Source organism: Amia ocellicauda, chromosome 8, assembly GCF_036373705.1.
Source record: "Amia ocellicauda isolate fAmiCal2 chromosome 8, fAmiCal2.hap1, whole genome shotgun sequence".
Taxonomy (NCBI): Eukaryota; Metazoa; Chordata; class Actinopteri; order Amiiformes; family Amiidae; genus Amia; species Amia ocellicauda.
Genome location: NC_089857.1, coordinates 23,181,784 through 23,203,085, shown reverse-complemented (window position 1 = coordinate 23,203,085; position 21,302 = coordinate 23,181,784). Strand labels below are relative to the sequence as shown.

General features: G+C 41.9%; 11 non-coding genes across 11 annotated transcripts; 3 read left to right on the top strand and 8 right to left on the bottom strand.

The window, feature by feature from the left end:
- Positions 1–531: 531 nt before the first annotated feature.
- Positions 532–650, bottom strand: LOC136756242 (5S ribosomal RNA). Its single transcript, XR_010818339.1, has one exon. It is a non-coding gene; the product is annotated as a 5S ribosomal RNA (ribosomal RNA).
- Positions 651–2,108: 1,458 nt separating this feature from the next.
- On the bottom strand, positions 2,109–2,272 carry LOC136757785 (U1 spliceosomal RNA). The gene has a single exon (XR_010819608.1). It is a non-coding gene; the product is annotated as a U1 spliceosomal RNA (small nuclear RNA).
- A 644-nt stretch (positions 2,273–2,916) lies between these two features.
- LOC136755805 (5S ribosomal RNA) lies at positions 2,917–3,035 on the top strand. The gene has a single exon (XR_010817917.1). It is a non-coding gene; the product is annotated as a 5S ribosomal RNA (ribosomal RNA).
- Positions 3,036–6,938: 3,903 nt separating this feature from the next.
- LOC136755804 (5S ribosomal RNA) lies at positions 6,939–7,057 on the bottom strand. Its single transcript, XR_010817916.1, has one exon. It is a non-coding gene; the product is annotated as a 5S ribosomal RNA (ribosomal RNA).
- A 1,432-nt stretch (positions 7,058–8,489) lies between these two features.
- LOC136757784 (U1 spliceosomal RNA) lies at positions 8,490–8,653 on the bottom strand. Its single transcript, XR_010819607.1, has one exon. It is a non-coding gene; the product is annotated as a U1 spliceosomal RNA (small nuclear RNA).
- A 644-nt stretch (positions 8,654–9,297) lies between these two features.
- On the top strand, positions 9,298–9,416 carry LOC136755803 (5S ribosomal RNA). Its single transcript, XR_010817915.1, has one exon. It is a non-coding gene; the product is annotated as a 5S ribosomal RNA (ribosomal RNA).
- A 3,903-nt stretch (positions 9,417–13,319) lies between these two features.
- LOC136755801 (5S ribosomal RNA) lies at positions 13,320–13,438 on the bottom strand. Its single transcript, XR_010817913.1, has one exon. It is a non-coding gene; the product is annotated as a 5S ribosomal RNA (ribosomal RNA).
- Positions 13,439–14,869: 1,431 nt separating this feature from the next.
- Positions 14,870–15,033, bottom strand: LOC136757783 (U1 spliceosomal RNA). The gene has a single exon (XR_010819606.1). It is a non-coding gene; the product is annotated as a U1 spliceosomal RNA (small nuclear RNA).
- Positions 15,034–15,677: 644 nt separating this feature from the next.
- On the top strand, positions 15,678–15,796 carry LOC136755799 (5S ribosomal RNA). The gene has a single exon (XR_010817912.1). It is a non-coding gene; the product is annotated as a 5S ribosomal RNA (ribosomal RNA).
- A 3,908-nt stretch (positions 15,797–19,704) lies between these two features.
- Positions 19,705–19,823, bottom strand: LOC136755798 (5S ribosomal RNA). The gene has a single exon (XR_010817911.1). It is a non-coding gene; the product is annotated as a 5S ribosomal RNA (ribosomal RNA).
- A 1,022-nt stretch (positions 19,824–20,845) lies between these two features.
- On the bottom strand, positions 20,846–20,964 carry LOC136755868 (5S ribosomal RNA). Its single transcript, XR_010817978.1, has one exon. It is a non-coding gene; the product is annotated as a 5S ribosomal RNA (ribosomal RNA).
- Positions 20,965–21,302: the final 338 nt, after the last annotated feature.

Genomic DNA, 21,302 nt, shown 5'->3' with positions numbered 1-21,302 from the left:
GGGGTAAGAAAACACACAAATCCAGCAGCTCTTGTATTTCAGTGCACCAGAACCCAATATTATTGGCGAGTCGGGTAGTCCATCATCACAGTTCGAGGGCAGGCATAATTTCAGTTATTTCATCCCGTTTCATTCACATTCGTGCCTTGAATGAGATTGAATGTAATCTTTAGTCTCAAGTATGTTCCCAAGTTTTACACTTTCGTGCTTTGCATGAATGGGAAATGAACCGTGTGTGTTGAATGAGGTTCCTTGTGAGCATTGAACTTTGTACGGTGGAGTTCAGTTTTGTGTTGCTGTAATTGTGTCACTTATTGACGAAAAAGATGAGGCAACTTTAGTTCGTTTTACCCGTGATGCTCAATTTATTTACGAATGTATCCTAGTTACTTAGGACCGTTTTCGTTGGAGAACAACATCTATTGTATGTGTGTGTATTTGGGGAAGTAAAATCTGAAATAATGATGAAATTGTGTGTATCCAAAGTTAAAACTCGTGATTTGTCGCCCTCTGGTGTGTAAAAGGTGCAAAAGCTTACAGCACCTGGTATTCCCAGGCGGTCTCCCATCCAAGTACTGACCAGGCCCGAGCCTGCTTAGCTTCCGAGATCGGACGAGATCAGGCGTATTCAGGCTAGTATGGCCGTAAGCGAGGGAAGCTGTCCCTGACACTCTACTTAAAGGGAAGGCAATATCCGTTTCTGACTTTTATATTTACCTTTGACCTGTCTCTCTCTCTGCTCTAAAGCCCGGGACACAGCAGCGCGCCGCAGACAGTCCCTGCTAACACACAATGTTGTGGCAGACCGGAACTATATTTTACAACACGAACACATTGTATTGAGAGAACAGCTGTAGCTGAGTGCCTGCCAAGCCAGTCAAGCGCAATCTTGAGAAGGTGTGCATTTAAGTAAGGATGTCAATTGACATGCAGTATGAAAGGAGGTTGTTAAGTCATGATGCTTAAAGACACAGGTCACTATGATGGATACATATTGCATATATTGTATTTTCAGGTGTGGGCATTCATCCTGTTTTAATTTTATTTTGAAAGCAGAAGAATCATTCAACAGGCTGCTGACAGAAATGTAAACCAGTAAAATACATGAAGCAAAACAAACCTTGAATATAAGTGCAGTTGTTTAAACATTTGAAAAACTATAGTGAGGGGGTAAGAAAACACACAAATCCAGCAGCTCTTGTATTTCAGTGCACCAGAACCCAATATTATTGGCGAGTCGGGTAGTCCATCATCAGTGTTCGAGGGCAGGCTTCATATTTCAAAACGTCGTGAGAGCACAGGGAAGATAAAAATGAGCAAAAGAACCCCCTGTTTCTTACTGTTGCCCCCTGTTTGATAGCCTTTCCCCGCACGTTTCCCCGCTTGCAATATTTCCCCCCATGGCTTGGGTTTACCCCCAGTCTGGCAACGCTGCCCTGAAACGCATGGGCTTATCTAATACTGTCATACAGGGCAGTCTCACCACTGTCCGAGCTGACGGTGGGGACTATATACACATGTCTATTATAAAAGTCCTTTGCTTGTACGTACTGCAGGTGGATGGCGATGCTCTGCGAAATTGAAGTGTGTACAGCAGATCATGTGTCGTATACACTGCCATGTGAAATGCCCCGTTGAGCTGCAATCATAAGGCAGTCACAGAGATGAGGGATGAGGTCTGTTGTGAATTGACAGCTGGGTGCGAGTCGTGTGAAGCCGAGTAAGAGACTTCGGTGTGCTCATGGGCAGAGCAGGCGGAACACGCCTGATGCTCGTCAGTTTGAAGCTCGTGTTCACAGCGCTTCATTGAGATTCGTGTTTTGTTCAGAACGGGATTGACTTTTAGTATCAATTAGCCAGGATTGGAGTGTGTATCTTGCGTTGCTTTCCATGAATGAGAAATGAAGAGTGAGCGTTTAGCTTTGTAGGGCGGGGTTCGGTGGAGATTGTAAGGGACCGAAGAAACGAGTAGAAACGGTGAGAGGAGGGGAGAACTTAGCGAGACAGCAGCTCACAGTCACAGTGACGCTTGCAGGCGTAATGGAAAGCGCGGAGCCGCAGGGGCGCCTGTGAGCAGCGCAAGAGCATCTGTCTTTGTACCGCGGGATCAGGGGAGAGCGCGAACGCAGTCCCCCACTACCAGAAATTATGCAGTCGAGATTCCCACATTTGGGGAATTCGCAGGGGTCAGCACAGCCGGAGTGCAATGGCCGAGCCTCGCCCTGGGTGAACCACCTTCATGATCATGGTGTCTCCCCTGCCAGGTAAGTATGAGTTGTACACGGGCCGGCCCACACCCTGCCTCAGAGCGGGTTCTTCCGTCACACGGTGGGGTACTGTGCGCCACGCCCCTTGATTGCACATCTTCTCTACACGGGAGTGTCGATACTGGTGGTCCTTTGGGTTTGCTGTAACTGCGTCATGTATTGATGAGAAAGATTAGGCAACACTTGAGGTACACTTTTACCCATGATGCTCAGCTTATTTACATACCGCTGTACCATTGGTTCATCGTTATCATCCAAATTCCTGCACGGCAAAGCGTTTGCGTGCGGAGACGGCGGCGTAAAATGTAGTGCAGCGCCTTAGCAAAGACATTGCATGTAATATATTTCACCTCGCGTATATGTATGGTATGTGAAATAAATGGTGCTGATGAACTTGTTCAAGTGCGGAAGGTTGTTGAAAATGCGAATGATCTGAACTGCCAAATCACCAACTGATACGGCGACTGAAGAGAGTGCAGATCAGACAGTTTGGGCTCAGAGAAGTGTCACGTTGGCAGCGATAACACAAGAGTCACATCCCGACACACACTGAAATCACAGACAACACAAAGTCTTTACACGAATCACTAGTGGATGACACGGGCTTGTCTTGTTCATTATTAGTAGAGTGTCAGGGACAGCGTCCCTCGCTTACGGCCATACTAGCCTGAATACGCCCGATCTCGTCCGATCTCGGAAGCTAAGCAGGCTCGGGCCTGGTCAGTACTTGGATGGGAGACCGCCTGGGAATACCAGGTGCTGTAAGCTTTTGCGCCTTTTACACACCAGGGGACGACAAGTCACGAGTTTTAGGTACCATCCTCCTGTTTCTTTTCCTTCGACAGCAGGACGCGACACCACTATTTTGACTATACATGTTGTATTTATTTTTAAAAATGTTAAGTGATTTTAAGAATTGATTTTCATAAATTTTAATCACAAGTATTAAACATTGAATGAATGTTTTTATTGTAATGTAAAATACTTTAAACAATAAAACAGTATTTATTTTTATAAACCTCCTTTGATTGGAATTTGCATCATTTCAATTTGGCAAGTTGATCAGGATCATGCCGCTACGGATGCATGAACTATCAATAAACAATCACTCTGCACTGATCAGCTTTTACAGTCCAGGATGTAAGACCTCATATATTGTGTACATTGGAATTTGTAAAATGTATTATGCTTCGAATTGCACCGTATTATGTGAATTGCAATTTGTAATATGTTATGCCTTGTACTGCACTGTAGTTTTGCACTTTGTATTGTATTGTAAGTCGCCCTGGATAAGGCCGTCTGCTAATAAATAAATTATTATAATAATAATCAATGATTAGAGAACAGTGCAGATCCTGATCCGAATGCATATGACTTGGATTTACACTGAACGCTTCTCAAAATAAACAATACTGATAATAATTCTTAAAATTAGTTTTAATAAATACGTTTTGTATCGAATCGAGATTGGAACCTGACAGAAAAAAACATAATTCATAGTTTAAACTTAGTGGAGGAATGCATAATAAAAAGTGATGAAAGACATCATGTATGTGGTTTTGTTATAGATCGGAGCAGTTGATTGCAATATTTGACAGGGTAAATTGCCATGAGTTTTTTCACGGTTTGAACACGTCTCAACTTTTACTTCCATACTTACACATAGAAATGTCCAGGGATCGGCATCGTGTCCGAGGTAGAGAATTGAGGTCCGTGGTAATGTATTCAAATGAACGCAAACTGTTGACAACATTACGTTTAACCTATGAAACCTAATATTATGATTGCGAGGCAAGGGGGCTATATTTGGCTTCTACTACTCACCGTAGAGCTATGACGCCAAATGTGATGACGCTGAAGCTTTGCTATCCAATCGGAAAGCGTTAGCTACACCCGCCTTGTGTAACTTTTTTTTGTTTTTAACTAAAAACATGGCGTCGAATTCAAAGAAAAGATCGTTCAGCCCAGCTTGGGAAGAGGAATATTTAATTTCCGAAAGAGCCACAGATTGTTTTATGGAGTGTGCGAGATGTGGAGAAATAATGAAAGCGCTCAAGTCAACTGTAGCTTGCGACCCCGCTGAAAGATGGTGCAAAACAAATGTCTAAGACTTCTAACGTGTCAAGCACAGAGAAGGATCGATTCATCAGGGATGCCGAAGCCAAGAGAGGAAGCCAGGTAAGTGTAATGACGTACTTTCTTAACCAGCATATCAAATATGCACAGAACGATCTTTTATTATTATTATTATTATTATTATTATTATTGGGCAGCACTTTGGTGAAGTGGTTAGCGCTGATGTGTGTGTAGTTTACATGTTATTCCTGTCTTCGAGTGGGCTTTTGCGTGCTATTAAATTAGCTACACGCTTTGTATACAGCAGGGTAATATATATAGGCACATTTTTCCCCATCCATGTCTGCCACTGAGTCCGGAGATTTTGTCCGTTGTCCGTCGCGCAACATCGTGATGCCGACCCCTGGAAATGTCTAGGTAACAAATGGGTACAAATGTATATCCAAGTTGCACAGTTATCAGTGCTTAAACAATGAACTCATATGTTGTCAAAGAAAACATAATCTTGACTTGCAAGAATCACTTGCAAGTGCAGGTTTTTAATATAGATAGCCAAATGACCAGCCTATCCCTTTTAATATACAGTCGAGGTTAATTTCAATGAACATGAAATAAACCACACAACTGTCAACAAATTCAATTTACTGACAATGTGATCAGCATATTCTGAGATTGTCATGGCTGGAGGGTTTTATGTCCGATCGACCAATATCTGTCAACCACTTTTTTACACGATCACTGACTCAACCTTAACCCTGCCGATAATTTTGCCCTGCAAAATTGTTAAATCCTACGACTTATATGCGTAAAAACATCTTTTTTATTAAAAGAATGAAATCAGTTTATTATAAAATTGATAAGTCAACTCTTTGTATTATAAGATGGACTTGTTTTCACCTGTATTGCATTAGATATTGTCTAAATCTAAATTTGGTTGAACTCATGAAAGAGATCATTGATAGTTTGGATTACTGAAGGTATAATGATCAATAGATTAGCAGGCAGTTTATTTGACGCTTTAAACACATATAGGTAGAAGACAGTAAAGTATGGTGAAGTTTCAGTTGTGACTTTGAGACATTGCACAAAGTGTACTTTTACGTTTTGCTTTATATTGTACGTAAAAGATAAGTCTCCCTGGCATTTGATAGAAAGAACTAAGGTCTACAGGACCTTCACAAATCAGCTCGTTAACTGAAGAGATCGTAAAGTTATGGGGTCATGAAAAGCGATGAACTGTAAATGTTTGAGCAAAAGTACGACGTTTGATGTTGTATTACTGAAATCCTGGCAAGTTGTATGTGGATAACTTTCATTTCCAGCTTAAGTACATATATGAAGTCAAGAAACCATTGAGAGAAAGTAGTCCCCACGTTGGTGGAACGGAACCATATTTCTAGCCACATTCTGGTGTACAGTTGATGGCCTACATCTGCACCTCAGGTGGATAATTGAGCGACCGACAAGACAGTCAAATAGGGTTGCCAGATGCTACTCCGAGAATCCCCCTAGTGGTGAGCCGGTTTCCCCCATTTCCAAATGGGTCCCCCCATTTGCACGATAACCCTTATTAGAGAGGAGATGCATATACAGCATCGCCGTACGTATGTATATGGGCCTTAAATGCCCCATGAATGCATATGAACTTGATTAAAATAGGCCACTGAATCAATGTACTGCTGTAACTGTAACAAAATGGTGTCTTACCGATGAATGCTTCTGTCCCAGGAAATGTAAGCGTAACAGGCTGCTGACCAGGTGCATTTCATAGTCTTTTCATGTAATCTTGAGAAGGTGTGCATTTACGTAAGAATTTAAATTGACATGCAGTATGAAAGGAGGTTGTTAAGTCATGATGCTTAAAGACACAGGTCACTATGATGGATACATATTGCATATATTGTATTTTCAGGTGTGGGCATTCATCCTGTTTTAATTTTATTTTGAAAGCAGAAGAATCATTCAACAGGCTGCTGAGAGAAATGTAAACCAGTAAAATACATGAAGAAAAACAAACCTTGAATATAAGTGCAGTTGTTTAAACATTTGAAAAACTATAGTGAGGGGGTAAGAAAACACACAAATCCAGCAGCTCTTGTATTTCAGTGCACCAGAACCCAATATTATTGGCGAGTCGGGTAGTCCATCATCACAGTTCGAGGGCAGGCATAATTTCAGTTATTTCATCCCGTTTCATTCACATTCGTGCCTTGAATGAGATTGAATGTAATCTTTAGTCTCAAGTATGTTCCCAAGTTTTACACTTTCGTGCTTTGCATGAATGGGAAATGAACCGTGTGTGTTGAATGAGGTTCCTTGTGAGCATTGAACTTTGTACGGTGGAGTTCAGTTTTGTGTTGCTGTAATTGTGTCACTTATTGACGAAAAAGATGAGGCAACTTTAGTTCGTTTTACCCGTGATGCTCAATTTATTTACGAATGTATCCTAGTTACTTAGGACCGTTTTCGTTGGAGAACAACATCTATTGTATGTGTGTGTATTTGGGGAAGTAAAATCTGAAATAATGATGAAATTGTGTGTATCCAAAGTTAAAACTCGTGATTTGTCGCCCTCTGGTGTGTAAAAGGTGCAAAAGCTTACAGCACCTGGTATTCCCAGGCGGTCTCCCATCCAAGTACTGACCAGGCCCGAGCCTGCTTAGCTTCCGAGATCGGACGAGATCGGGCGTATTCAGGCTAGTATGGCCGTAAGCGAAGGAAGCTGTCCCTGACACTCTACTTAAAGGGAAGGCAATATCCGTTTCTGACTTTTATATTTACCTTTGACCTGTCTCTCTCTCTGCTCTAAAGCCCGGGACACACCAGCGCGCCGCAGACAGTCCCTGCTAACACACAATGTTGTGGCAGACCGGAACTATATTTTACAACACGAACACATTGTATTGAGAGAACAGCTGTAGCTGAGTGCCTGCCAAGCCAGTCAAGCGCAATCTTGAGAAGGTGTGCATTTAAGTAAGGATGTCAATTGACATGCAGTATGAAAGGAGGTTGCATCACTATGATGCATAATATTGCATATATTGTATTTTCAGGTGTGGGCATTCATCCTGTTTTAATTTTATTTTGAAAGCAGAAGAATCATTCAACAGGCTGCTGACAGAAATGTAAACCAGTAAAATACATGAAGCAAAACAAACCTTGAATATAAGTGCAGTTGTTTAAACATTTGAAAAACTATAGTGAGGGGGTAAGAAAACACACAAATCCAGCAGCTCTTGTATTTCAGTGCACCAGAACCCAATATTATTGGCGAGTCGGGTAGTCCATCATCAGTGTTCGAGGGCAGGCTTCATATTTCAAAACGTCGTGAGAGCACAGGGAAGATAAAAATGAGCAAAAGAACCCCCTGTTTCTTACTGTTGCCCCCTGTTTGATAGCCTTTCCCCGCACGTTTCCCCGCTTGCAATATTTCCCCCCATGGCTTGGGTTTACCCCCAGTCTGGCAACGCTGCCCTGAAACGCATGGGCTTATCTAATACTGTCATACAGGGCAGTCTCACCACTGTCCGAGCTGACGGTGGGGACTATATACACATGTCTATTATAAAAGTCCTTTGCTTGTACGTACTGCAGGTGGATGGCGATGCTCTGCGAAATTGAAGTGTGTACAGCAGATCATGTGTCGTATACACTGCCATGTGAAATGCCCCGTTGAGCTGCAATCATAAGGCAGTCACAGAGATGAGGGATGAGGTCTGTTGTGAATTGACAGCTGGGTGCGAGTCGTGTGAAGCCGAGTAAGAGACTTCGGTGTGCTCATGGGCAGAGCAGGCGGAACACGCCTGATGCTCGTCAGTTTGAAGCTCGTGTTCACAGCGCTTCATTGAGATTCGTGTTTTGTTCAGAACGGGATTGACTTTTAGTATCAATTAGCCAGGATTGGAGTGTGTATCTTGCGTTGCTTTCCATGAATGAGAAATGAAGAGTGAGCGTTTAGCTTTGTAGGGCGGGGTTCGGTGGAGATTGTAAGGGACCGAAGAAACGAGTAGAAACGGTGAGAGGAGGGGAGAACTTAGCGAGACAGCAGCTCACAGTCACAGTGACGCTTGCAGGCGTAATGGAAAGCGCGGAGCCGCAGGGGCGCCTGTGAGCAGCGCAAGAGCATCTGTCTTTGTACCGCGGGATCAGGGGAGAGCGCGAACGCAGTCCCCCACTACCAGAAATTATGCAGTCGAGATTCCCACATTTGGGGAATTCGCAGGGGTCAGCACAGCCGGAGTGCAATGGCCGAGCCTCGCCCTGGGTGAACCACCTTCATGATCATGGTGTCTCCCCTGCCAGGTAAGTATGAGTTGTACACGGGCCGGCCCACACCCTGCCTCAGAGCGGGTTCTTCCGTCACACGGTGGGGTACTGTGCGCCACGCCCCTTGATTGCACATCTTCTCTACACGGGAGTGTCGATACTGGTGGTCCTTTGGGTTTGCTGTAACTGCGTCATGTATTGATGAGAAAGATTAGGCAACACTTGAGGTACACTTTTACCCATGATGCTCAGCTTATTTACATACCGCTGTACCATTGGTTCATCGTTATCATCCAAATTCCTGCACGGCAAAGCGTTTGCGTGCGGAGACGGCGGCGTAAAATGTAGTGCAGCGCCTTAGCAAAGACATTGCATGTAATATATTTCACCTCGCGTATATGTATGGTATGTGAAATAAATGGTGCTGATGAACTTGTTCAAGTGCGGAAGGTTGTTGAAAATGCGAATGATCTGAACTGCCAAATCACCAACTGATACGGCGACTGAAGAGAGTGCAGATCAGACAGTTTGGGCTCAGAGAAGTGTCACGTTGGCAGCGATAACACAAGAGTCACATCCCGACACACACTGAAATCACAGACAACACAAAGTCTTTACACGAATCACTAGTGGATGACACGGGCTTGTCTTGTTCATTATTAGTAGAGTGTCAGGGACAGCGTCCCTCGCTTACGGCCATACTAGCCTGAATACGCCCGATCTCGTCCGATCTCGGAAGCTAAGCAGGCTCGGGCCTGGTCAGTACTTGGATGGGAGACCGCCTGGGAATACCAGGTGCTGTAAGCTTTTGCGCCTTTTACACACCAGGGGACGACAAGTCACGAGTTTTAGGTACCATCCTCCTGTTTCTTTTCCTTCGACAGCAGGACGCGACACCACTATTTTGACTATACATGTTGTATTTATTTTTAAAAATGTTAAGTGATTTTAAGAATTGATTTTCATAAATTTTAATCACAAGTATTAAACATTGAATGAATGTTTTTATTGTAATGTAAAATACTTTAAACAATAAAACAGTATTTATTTTTATAAACCTCCTTTGATTGGAATTTGCATCATTTCAATTTGGCAAGTTGATCAGGATCATGCCGCTACGGATGCATGAACTATCAATAAACAATCACTCTGCACTGATCAGCTTTTACAGTCCAGGATGTAAGACCTCATATATTGTGTACATTGGAATTTGTAAAATGTATTATGCTTCGAATTGCACCGTATTATGTGAATTGCAATTTGTAATATGTTATGCCTTGTACTGCACTGTAGTTTTGCACTTTGTATTGTATTGTAAGTCGCCCTGGATAAGGCCGTCTGCTAATAAATAAATTATTATAATAATAATCAATGATTAGAGAACAGTGCAGATCCTGATCCGAATGCATATGACTTGGATTTACACTGAACGCTTCTCAAAATAAACAATACTGATAATAATTCTTAAAATTAGTTTTAATAAATACGTTTTGTATCGAATCGAGATTGGAACCTGACAGAAAAAAACATAATTCATAGTTTAAACTTAGTGGAGGAATGCATAATAAAAAGTGATGAAAGACATCATGTATGTGGTTTTGTTATAGATCGGAGCAGTTGATTGCAATATTTGACAGGGTAAATTGCCATGAGTTTTTTCACGGTTTGAACACGTCTCAACTTTTACTTCCATACTTACACATAGAAATGTCCAGGGATCGGCATCGTGTCCGAGGTAGAGAATTGAGGTCCGTGGTAATGTATTCAAATGAACGCAAACTGTTGACAACATTACGTTTAACCTATGAAACCTAATATTATGATTGCGAGGCAAGGGGGCTATATTTGGCTTCTACTACTCACCGTAGAGCTATGACGCCAAATGTGATGACGCTGAAGCTTTGCTATCCAATCGGAAAGCGTTAGCTACACCCGCCTTGTGTAACTTTTTTTTGTTTTTAACTAAAAACATGGCGTCGAATTCAAAGAAAAGATCGTTCAGCCCAGCTTGGGAAGAGGAATATTTAATTTCCGAAAGAGCCACAGATTGTTTTATGGAGTGTGCGAGATGTGGAGAAATAATGAAAGCGCTCAAGTCAACTGTAGCTTGCGACCCCGCTGAAAGATGGTGCAAAACAAATGTCTAAGACTTCTAACGTGTCAAGCACAGAGAAGGATCGATTCATCAGGGATGCCGAAGCCAAGAGAGGAAGCCAGGTAAGTGTAATGACGTACTTTCTTAACCAGCATATCAAATATGCACAGAACGATCTTTTATTATTATTATTATTATTATTATTATTATTGGGCAGCACTTTGGTGAAGTGGTTAGCGCTGATGTGTGTGTAGTTTACATGTTATTCCTGTCTTCGAGTGGGCTTTTGCGTGCTATTAAATTAGCTACACGCTTTGTATACAGCAGGGTAATATATATAGGCACATTTTTCCCCATCCATGTCTGCCACTGAGTCCGGAGATTTTGTCCGTTGTCCGTCGCGCAACATCGTGATGCCGACCCCTGGAAATGTCTAGGTAACAAATGGGTACAAATGTATATCCAAGTTGCACAGTTATCAGTGCTTAAACAATGAACTCATATGTTGTCAAAGAAAACATAATCTTGACTTGCAAGAATCACTTGCAAGTGCAGGTTTTTAATATAGATAGCCAAATGACCAGCCTATCCCTTTTAATATACAGTCGAGGTTAATTTCAATGAACATGAAATAAACCACACAACTGTCAACAAATTCAATTTACTGACAATGTGATCAGCATATTCTGAGATTGTCATGGCTGGAGGGTTTTATGTCCGATCGACCAATATCTGTCAACCACTTTTTTACACGATCACTGACTCAACCTTAACCCTGCCGATAATTTTGCCCTGCAAAATTGTTAAATCCTACGACTTATATGCGTAAAAACATCTTTTTTATTAAAAGAATGAAATCAGTTTATTATAAAATTGATAAGTCAACTCTTTGTATTATAAGATGGACTTGTTTTCACCTGTATTGCATTAGATATTGTCTAAATCTAAATTTGGTTGAACTCATGAAAGAGATCATTGATAGTTTGGATTACTGAAGGTATAATGATCAATAGATTAGCAGGCAGTTTATTTGACGCTTTAAACACATATAGGTAGAAGACAGTAAAGTATGGTGAAGTTTCAGTTGTGACTTTGAGACATTGCACAAAGTGTACTTTTACGTTTTGCTTTATATTGTACGTAAAAGATAAGTCTCCCTGGCATTTGATAGAAAGAACTAAGGTCTACAGGACCTTCACAAATCAGCTCGTTAACTGAAGAGATCGTAAAGTTATGGGGTCATGAAAAGCGATGAACTGTAAATGTTTGAGCAAAAGTACGACGTTTGATGTTGTATTACTGAAATCCTGGCAAGTTGTATGTGGATAACTTTCATTTCCAGCTTAAGTACATATATGAAGTCAAGAAACCATTGAGAGAAAGTAGTCCCCACGTTGGTGGAACGGAACCATATTTCTAGCCACATTCTGGTGTACAGTTGATGGCCTACATCTGCACCTCAGGTGGATAATTGAGCGACCGACAAGACAGTCAAATAGGGTTGCCAGATGCTACTCCGAGAATCCCCCTAGTGGTGAGCCGGTTTCCCCCATTTCCAAATGGGTCCCCCCATTTGCACGATAACCCTTATTAGAGAGGAGATGCATATACAGCATCGCCGTACGTATGTATATGGGCCTTAAATGCCCCATGAATGCATATGAACTTGATTAAAATAGGCCACTGAATCAATGTACTGCTGTAACTGTAACAAAATGGTGTCTTACCGATGAATGCTTCTGTCCCAGGAAATGTAAGCGTAACAGGCTGCTGACCAGGTGCATTTCATAGTCTTTTCATGTAATCTTGAGAAGGTGTGCATTTACGTAAGAATTTAAATTGACATGCAGTATGAAAGGAGGTTGTTAAGTCATGATGCTTAAAGACACAGGTCACTATGATGGATACATATTGCATATATTGTATTTTCAGGTGTGGGCATTCATCCTGTTTTAATTTTATTTTGAAAGCAGAAGAATCATTCAACAGGCTGCTGAGAGAAATGTAAACCAGTAAAATACATGAAGAAAAACAAACCTTGAATATAAGTGCAGTTGTTTAAACATTTGAAAAACTATAGTGAGGGGGTAAGAAAACACACAAATCCAGCAGCTCTTGTATTTCAGTGCACCAGAACCCAATATTATTGGCGAGTCGGGTAGTCCATCATCACAGTTCGAGGGCAGGCATAATTTCAGTTATTTCATCCCGTTTCATTCACATTCGTGCCTTGAATGAGATTGAATGTAATCTTTAGTCTCAAGTATGTTCCCAAGTTTTACACTTTCGTGCTTTGCATGAATGGGAAATGAACCGTGTGTGTTGAATGAGGTTCCTTGTGAGCATTGAACTTTGTACGGTGGAGTTCAGTTTTGTGTTGCTGTAATTGTGTCACTTATTGACGAAAAAGATGAGGCAACTTTAGTTCGTTTTACCCGTGATGCTCAATTTATTTACGAATGTATCCTAGTTACTTAGGACCGTTTTCGTTGGAGAACAACATCTATTGTATGTGTGTGTATTTGGGGAAGTAAAATCTGAAATAATGATGAAATTGTGTGTATCCAAAGTTAAAACTCGTGATTTGTCGCCCTCTGGTGTGTAAAAGGTGCAAAAGCTTACAGCACCTGGTATTCCCAGGCGGTCTCCCATCCAAGTACTGACCAGGCCCGAGCCTGCTTAGCTTCCGAGATCGGACGAGATCGGGCGTATTCAGGCTAGTATGGCCGTAAGCGAAGGAAGCTGTCCCTGACACTCTACTTAAAGGGAAGGCAATATCCGTTTCTGACTTTTATATTTACCTTTGACCTGTCTCTCTCTCTGCTCTAAAGCCCGGGACACACCAGCGCGCCGCAGACAGTCCCTGCTAACACACAATGTTGTGGCAGACCGGAACTATATTTTACAACACGAACACATTGTATTGAGAGAACAGCTGTAGCTGAGTGCCTGCCAAGCCAGTCAAGCGCAATCTTGAGAAGGTGTGCATTTAAGTAAGGATGTCAATTGACATGCAGTATGAAAGGAGGTTGCATCACTATGATGCATAATATTGCATATATTGTATTTTCAGGTGTGGGCATTCATCCTGTTTTAATTTTATTTTGAAAGCAGAAGAATCATTCAACAGGCTGCTGACAGAAATGTAAACCAGTAAAATACATGAAGCAAAACAAACCTTGAATATAAGTGCAGTTGTTTAAACATTTGAAAAACTATAGTGAGGGGGTAAGAAAACACACAAATCCAGCAGCTCTTGTATTTCAGTGCACCAGAACCCAATATTATTGGCGAGTCGGGTAGTCCATCATCAGTGTTCGAGGGCAGGCTTCATATTTCAAAACGTCGTGAGAGCACAGGGAAGATAAAAATGAGCAAAAGAACCACCTGTTTCTTACTGTTGCCCCCTGTTTGATAGCCTTTCCCCGCACGTTTCCCCGCTTGCAATATTTCCCCCCATGGCTTGGGTTTACCCCCAGTCTGGCAACGCTGCCCTGAAACGCATGGGCTTATCTAATACTGTCATACAGGGCAGTCTCACCACTGTCCGAGCTGACGGTGGGGACTATATACACATGTCTATTATAAAAGTCCTTTGCTTGTACGTACTGCAGGTGGATGGCGATGCTCTGCGAAATTGAAGTGTGTACAGCAGATCATGTGTCGTATACACTGCCATGTGAAATGCCCCGTTGAGCTGCAATCATAAGGCAGTCACAGAGATGAGGGATGAGGTCTGTTGTGAATTGACAGCTGGGTGCGAGTCGTGTGAAGCCGAGTAAGAGACTTCGGTGTGCTCATGGGCAGAGCAGGCGGAACACGCCTGATGCTCGTCAGTTTGAAGCTCGTGTTCACAGCGCTTCATTGAGATTCGTGTTTTGTTCAGAACGGGATTGACTTTTAGTATCAATTAGCCAGGATTGGAGTGTGTATCTTGCGTTGCTTTCCATGAATGAGAAATGAAGAGTGAGCGTTTAGCTTTGTAGGGCGGGGTTCGGTGGAGATTGTAAGGGACCGAAGAAACGAGTAGAAACGGTGAGAGGAGGGGAGAACTTAGCGAGACAGCAGCTCACAGTCACAGTGACGCTTGCAGGCGTAATGGAAAGCGCGGAGCCGCAGGGCGCCTGTGAGCAGCGCAAGAGCATCTGTCTTTGTACCGCGGGATCAGGGGAGAGCGCGAACGCAGTCCCCCACTACCAGAAATTATGCAGTCGAGATTCCCACATTTGGGGAATTCGCAGGGGTCAGCACAGCCGGAGTGCAATGGCCGAGCCTCGCCCTGGGTGAACCACCTTCATGATCATGGTGTCTCCCCTGCCAGGTAAGTATGAGTTGTACACGGGCCGGCCCACACCCTGCCTCAGAGCGGGTTCTTCCGTCACACGGTGGGGTACTGTGCGCCACGCCCCTTGATTGCACATCTTCTCTACACGGGAGTGTCGATACTGGTGGTCCTTTGGGTTTGCTGTAACTGCGTCATGTATTGATGAGAAAGATTAGTCAACACTTGAGGTACACTTTTACCCATGATGCTCAGCTTATTTACATACCGCTGTACCATTGGTTCATCGTTATCATCCAAATTCCTGCACGGCAAAGCGTTTGCGTGCGGAGACGGCGGCGTAAAATGTAGTGCAGCGCCTTAGCAAAGACATTGCATGTAATATATTTCACCTCGCGTATATGTATGGTATGTGAAATAAATGGTGCTGATGAACTTGTTCAAGTGCGGAAGGTTGTTGAAAATGCGAATGATCTGAACTGCCAAATCACCAACTGATACGGCGACTGAAGAGAGTGCAGATCAGACAGTTTGGGCTCAGAGAAGTGTCACGTTGGCAGCGATAACACAAGAGTCACATCCCGACACACACTGAAATCACAGACAACACAAAGTCTTTACACGAATCACTAGTGGATGACACGGGCTTGTCTTGTTCATTATTAGTAGAGTGTCAGGGACAGCGTCCCTCGCTTACGGCCATACTAGCCTGAATACGCCCGATCTCGTCCGATCTCGGAAGCTAAGCAGGCTCGGGCCTGGTCAGTACTTGGATGGGAGACCGCCTGGGAATACCAGGTGCTGTAAGCTTTTGCGCCTTTTACACACCAGGGGACGACAAGTCACGAGTTTTAGGTACCATCCTCCTGTTTCTTTTCCTTCGACAGCAGGACGCGACACCACTATTTTGACTATACATGTTGTATTTATTTTTAAAAATGTTAAGTGATTTTAAGAATTGATTTTCATAAATTTTAATCACAAGTATTAAACATTGAATGAATGTTTTTATTGTAATGTAAAATACTTTAAACAATAAAACAGTATTTATTTTTATAAACCTCCTTTGATTGGAATTTGCATCATTTCAATTTGGCAAGTTGATCAGGATCATGCCGCTACGGATGCATGAACTATCAATAAACAATCACTCTGCACTGATCAGCTTTTACAGTCCAGGATGTAAGACCTCATATATTGTGTACATTGGAATTTGTAAAATGTATTATGCTTCGAATTGCACCGTATTATGTGAATTGCAATTTGTAATATGTTATGCCTTGTACTGCACTGTAGTTTTGCACTTTGTATTGTATTGTAAGTCGCCCTGGATAAGGCCGTCTGCTAATAAATAAATTATTATAATAATAATCAATGATTAGAGAACAGTGCAGATCCTGATCCGAATGCATATGACTTGGATTTACACTGAACGCTTCTCAAAATAAACAATACTGATAATAATTCTTAAAATTAGTTTTAATAAATACGTTTTGTATCGAATCGAGATTGGAACCTGACAGAAAAAAACATAATTCATAGTTTAAACTTAGTGGAGGAATGCATAATAAAAAGTGATGAAAGACATCATGTATGTGGTTTTGTTATAGATCGGAGCAGTTGATTGCAATATTTGACAGGGTAAATTGCCATGAGTTTTTTCACGGTTTGAACACGTCTCAACTTTTACTTCCATACTTACACATAGAAATGTCCAGGGATCGGCATCGTGTCCGAGGTAGAGAATTGAGGTCCGTGGTAATGTATTCAAATGAACGCAAACTGTTGACAACATTACGTTTAACCTATGAAACCTAATATTATGATTGCGAGGCAAGGGGGCTATATTTGGCTTCTACTACTCACCGTAGAGCTATGACGCCAAATGTGATGACGCTGAAGCTTTGCTATCCAATCGGAAAGCGTTAGCTACACCCGCCTTGTGTAACTTTTTTTTTTTTTAACTAAAAACATGGCGTCGAATTCAAAGAAAAGATCGTTCAGCCCAGCTTGGGAAGAGGAATATTTAATTTCCGAAAGAGCCACACATTGTTTTATGGAGTGTGCGAGATGTGGAGAAATAATGAAAGTGCTCATGTCAACTGTAGCTTGCGACCCCGCTGAAAGATGGTGCAAAACAAATGTCTAAGACTTCTAACGTGTCAAGCACAGAGAAGGATCGATTCATCAGGGATGCCGAAGCCAAGAGTGGAAGCCAGGTAAGTGTAATGACGTACTTTCTTAACCAGCATATCAAATATGCACAGAACGATCTTTTATTATTATTATTATTATTATTATTATTATTATTATTGGGCAGCACTTTGGTGAAGTGGTTAGCGCTGATGTGTGTGTAGTTTACATGTTATTCCTGTCTTCGAGTGGGCTTTTGCGTGCTATTAAATTAGCTACACGCTTTGTATACAGCAGGGTAATATATATAGGCACATTTTTCCCCATCCATGTCTGCCACTGAGTCCGGAGATTTTGTCCGTTGTCCGTCGCGCAACATCGTGATGCTGACCCCTGGAAATGTCTAGGTAACAAATGGGTACAAATGTATATCCAAGTTGCACAGTTATCAGTGCTTAAACAATGAACTCATATGTTGTCAAAGAAAACATAATCTTGACTTGCAAGAATCACTTGCAAGTGCAGGTTTTTAATATAGATAGCCAAATGACCAGCCTATCCCTTTTAATATACAGTCGAGGTTAATTTCAATGAACATGAAATAAACCACACAACTGTCAACAAATTCAATTTACTGACAATGTGATCAGCATATTCTGAGATTGTCATGGCTGGAGGGTTTTATGTCCGATCGACCAATATCTGTCAACCACTTTTTTACACGATCACTGACTCAACCTTAACCCTGCCGATAATTTTGCCCTGCAAAATTGTTAAATCCTACGACTTATATGCGTAAAAACATCTTTTTTATTAAAAGAATGAAATCAGTTTATTATAAAATTGATAAGTCAACTCTTTGTATTATAAGATGGACTTGTTTTCACCTGTATTGCATTAGATATTGTCTAAATCTAAATTTGGTTGAACTCATGAAAGAGATCACTGATAGTTTGGATTACTGAAGGTATAATGATCAATAGATTAGCAGGCAGTTTATTTGACGCTTTAAACACATATAGGTAGAAGACAGTAAAGTATGGTGAAGTTTCAGTTGTGACTTTGAGACATTGCACAAAGTGTACTTTTACGTTTTGCTTTATATTGTACGTAAAAGATAAGTCTCCCTGGCATTTGATAGAAAGAACTAAGGTCTACAGGACCTTCACAAATCAGCTCGTTAACTGAAGAGATCGTAAAGTTATGGGGTCATGAAAAGCGATGAACTGTAAATGTTTGAGCAAAAGTACGACGTTTGATGTTGTATTACTGAAATCCTGGCAAGTTGTATGTGGATAACTTTCATTTCCAGCTTAAGTACATATATGAAGTCAAGAAACCATTGAGAGAAAGTAGTCCCCACGTTGGTGGAACGGAACCATATTTCTAGCCACATTCTGGTGTACAGTTGATGGCCTACATCTGCACCTCAGGTGGATAATTGAGCGACCGACAAGACAGTCAAATAGGGTTGCCAGATGCTACTCCGAGAATCCCCCTAGTGGTGAGCCGGTTTCCCCCATTTCCAAATGGGTCCCCCCATTTGCACGATAACCCTTATTAGAGAGGAGATGCATATACAGCATCGCCGTACGTATGTATATGGGCCTTAAATGCCCCATGAATGCATATGAACTTGATTAAAATAGGCCACTGAATCAATGTACTGCTGTAACTGTAACAAAATGGTGTCTTACCGATGAATGCTTCTGTCCCAGGAAATGTAAGCGTAACAGGCTGCTGACCAGGTGCATTTCATAGTCTTTTCATGTAATCTTGAGAAGGTGTGCATTTACGTAAGAATTTAAATTGACATGCAGTATGAAAGGAGGTTGTTAAGTCATGATGCTTAAAGACACAGGTCACTATGATGGATACATATTGCATATATTGTATTTTCAGGTGTGGGCATTCATCCTGTTTTAATTTTATTTTGAAAGCAGAAGAATCATTCAACAGGCTGCTGAGAGAAATGTAAACCAGTAAAATACATGAAGAAAAACAAACCTTGAATATAAGTGCAGTTGTTTAAACATTTGAAAAACTATAGTGAGGGGGTAAGAAAACACACAAATCCAGCAGCTCTTGTATTTCAGTGCACCAGAACCCAATATTATTGGCGAGTCGGGTAGTCCATCATCACAGTTCGAGGGCAGGCATAATTTCAGTTATTTCATCCCGTTTCATTCACATTCGTGCCTTGAATGAGATTGAATGTAATCTTTAGTCTCAAGTATGTTCCCAAGTTTTACACTTTCGTGCTTTGCATGAATGGGAAATGAACCGTGTGTGTTGAATGAGGTTCCTTGTGAGCATTGAACTTTGTACGGTGGAGTTCAGTTTTGTGTTGCTGTAATTGTGTCACTTATTGACGAAAAAGATGAGGCAACTTTAGTTCGTTTTACCCATGATGCTCAATTTATTTACGAATGTATCCTAGTTACTTAGGACCGTTTTCGTTGGAGAACAACATCTATTGTATGTGTGTGTATTTGGGGAAGTAAAATCTGAAATAATGATGAAATTGTGTGTATCCAAAGTTAAAACTCGTGATTTGTCGCCCTCTGGTGTGTAAAAGGTGCAAAAGCTTACAGCACCTGGTATTCCCAGGCGGTCTCCCATCCAAGTACTGACCAGGCCCGAGCCTGCTTAGCTTCCGAGATCGGACGAGATCGGGCGTATTCAGGCTAGTATGGCCGTAAGCGAGGGAAGCTGTCCCTGACACTCTACTTAAAGGGAAGGCAATATCCGTTTCTGACTTTTATATTTACCTTTGACCTGTCTCTCTCTCTGCTCTAAAGCCCGGGACACACCAGCGCGCCGCAGACAGTCCCTGCTAACACACAATGTTGTGGCAGACCGGAACTATATTTTACAACACGAACACATTGTATTGAGAGAACAGCTGTAGCTGAGTGCCTACCAAGCCAGTCAAGCGCAATCTTGAGAAGGTGTGCATTTAAGTAAGGATGTCAATTGACATGCAGTATGAAAGGAGGTTGCATCACTATGATGCATAATATTGCATATATTGTATTTTCAGGTGTGGGCATTCATCCTGTTTTAATTTTATTTTGAAAGCAGAAGAATCATTCAACAGGCTGCTGAGAGAAATGTAAACCAGTAAAATACATGAAGAAAAACAAACCTTGAATATAAGTGCAGTTGTTTAAACATTTGAAAAACTATAGTGAGGGGGTAAGAAAACACACAAATCCAGCAGCTCTTGTATTTCAGTGCACCAGAACCCAATATTATTGGCGAGTCGGGTAGTCCATCATCACAGTTCGAGGGCAGGCATAATTTCAGTTATTTCATCCCGTTTCATTCACATTCGTGCCTTGAATGAGATTGAATGTAATCTTTAGTCTCAAGTATGTTCCCAAGTTTTACACTTTCGTGCTTTGCATGAATGGGAAATGAACCGTGTGTGTTGAATGAGGTTCCTTGTGAGCATTGAACTTTGTACGGTGGAGTTCAGTTTTGTGTTGCTGTAATTGTGTCACTTATTGACGAAAAAGATGAGGCAACTTTAGTTCGTTTTACCCATGATGCTCAATTTATTTACGAATGTATCCTAGTTACTTAGGACCGTTTTCGTTGGAGAACAACATCTATTGTATGTGTGTGTATTTGGGGAAGTAAAATCTGAAATAATGATGAAATTGTGTGTATCCAAAGTTAAAACTCGTGATTTGTCGCCCTCTGGTGTGTAAAAGGTGCAAAAGCTTACAGCACCTGGTATTCCCAGGCGGTCTCCCATCCAAGTACTGACCAGGCCCGAGCCTGCTTAGCTTCCGAGATCGGACGAGATCGGGCGTATTCAGGCTAGTATGGCTGTAAGCGAGGGAAGCTGTCCCTGACACTCTACTTAAAGGGAAGGCAATATCCGTTTCTGACTTTTATATTTACCTTTGACCTGTCTCTCTCTCTGCTCTAAAGCCCGGGACACACCAGCGCGCCGCAGACAGTCCCTGCTAACACACAATGTTGTGGCAGACCGGAACTATATTTTACAACACGAACACATTGTATTGAGAGAACAGCTGTAGCTGAGTGCCTGCCAAGCCAGTCAAGCGCAATCTTGAGAAGGTGTGCATTTAAGTAAGGATGTCAATTGACATGCAGTATGAAAGGAGGTTGCATCACTATGATGCATAATATTGCATATATTGTATTTTCA